The sequence below is a fragment of the Austrofundulus limnaeus genome, unplaced genomic scaffold (genome assembly GCF_001266775.1).
Source record: "Austrofundulus limnaeus strain Quisiro unplaced genomic scaffold, Austrofundulus_limnaeus-1.0 Scaffold393, whole genome shotgun sequence".
NCBI classification, from domain to species: domain Eukaryota; kingdom Metazoa; phylum Chordata; class Actinopteri; order Cyprinodontiformes; family Rivulidae; genus Austrofundulus; species Austrofundulus limnaeus.
Genome location: NW_013952795.1, coordinates 462,413 through 464,399, shown reverse-complemented (window position 1 = coordinate 464,399; position 1,987 = coordinate 462,413).

Here is a 1,987-nt window from a genome sequence, read left to right as displayed (position 1 = left end):
ACCATATACGGAATGACGACTGTTTGGGTCTGGGTTTAGGGTCTTCATTTTCACCTGGTTGTCGGCTGGGATCCTGTCTGGGTTTCTTGTCTGCTTTCAGGAAAGCCCAGTCAGGATAACCACACTGCTCCAGGGCCTGTCTTGTGTGTGACTTCTCTTTCTCGCTGGCTCCTGGGTTTGTAGGGACACTGTCTGCTCTGTGGTACAGAGTCCTGATGACTCCTAACTTGTGTTCCAGTGGGTGATGGGAATCAAAACGGAAATACTGGTCTGTATGGGTGGGGTTGCGATACACGTCCATTTCTAACCATCCTCCATCCGATGTATTTCTTTTAGCGCATGCGCATATGAGTTGACAGTACGGATCATGCTAACACTGCTACTCCTGCTAACGCTGCTAACGGTTTCCTACAAGACATCAAACTTGCAGCTGCAGCCGGAGTCGGAGCTGCACTTCAAATTGCCAGACCACAAGTGTGTTTTTTTAATGAACACATTTTGAATTTAAATTTTCAGTGCCGTCTTCATCAGCATTAGCAGCGTTGGCAATGTTAGCAGCGTTAGCTTTTGTCTTGTGATGATGATGTCATAACAAGCGCCAAGCACCATCAGCAAAGGCTGCACTCCAAAATAGTTAAGTGTAATCGTCTACAACAATCAAGATTTCATTTTTACATTTAGATTTAGGATTTAAACTTAAGACAGAACATTTAACATTTAAATTTAACATTTAGGGTAAAAATGCAAAATGTAAGAACAGTGAGCTAAATAAATATAAATGTTAATGGGCATTTTTTTTTACAAGGATTTTACATTCAGAAGGTGAGCTATTTAGCTGTTGGTGACATTTTTTAACATTTTATGTTTACACTTGGTGCTGCATACTGTTTGCACTCTGTGTTAGGAGGACTCTCAGCCACTACCACAACAAACTTCAGCTCCATATCTGCCAACCTGAGTGAGTTGGAGCCATTTTTGTGCTTCCTGATGTCTCTTGCATGTGGTAGCCATCTTGAATTGATGCTCAATGACTACTTTCGCTTTCATAAAAAAAAGAAATAAATAAAGCGAAGTTTAGAGTGAACTGCTGCTGAAACTATTCCTCTGTTCCTCCCTCTGTTCCTCCTGCCGAGGGATTTTCCTTCCCACCGTCTCTGGCTGGATCACTATTTCCGGATTGTGTTGTTCCTTTGCTTCAGTTTGCAGTCAGAGAGCACCCAGGAATGTGAGGCCATGGAAAACTGAGAGTGGTAATGTGGCCGGGGCGGTTAGGAGGAGAGGACACAGAGGAAGAGAGATGTGTTTGTGTGCGAGGGAGAGATGGACAGAGCAGATACATCGAGGTCGAGCACAAAAGCAACAGCCTTYACCCAAAATAGCACCAGGAAGAATCTGTGTGGGTAACATAAATTAGCACATGATGAGTGTAATCAAAGCAAGAGGGGCCTGGACGTGAAACATAAACTATCTGTGTGATTTTAGGGATTCCTTTAGGACTCGGCTCGCCCTGATCTCTGTTTATATGCCTGAATTGTAGTGTGTCTCTGCAGGTACGCCCTCCTTCCTTCTGACCTGACAACTTTCAGACGTGTCCACTGCTGACAGAGGACAACCACCTGTGACAGGCAGGGTTCGCAAAGTGGTCACATGAGCTTAAAGAGGTGGTCTGGTAATTTCTGAAGTGATGTTCTGTCATGTACAGTAGTAATCAGTAGTTGGTAACTTATCACCTGTGAAATCAGGCTTAGAGCAGGAGCTTTGGAAAAAGAAACAAAAGTCATCCAGGCCAGGCTATGGGCCAGCCCAGGGGTCTGCAACCTTTACGATAAAAGGAGCCATTTCTGCTCCTAACTAATAAAATATGTTCAGAGCCACGAAACAAGCTTCAACTGTGATTATAAACTGGTGGTCCGTGGGCCTTTTCAAGGCCTTTTTGGGAACTTTTATGGTCAGTGGAGGAGACATTATAAAACTAAAGGAATATTGT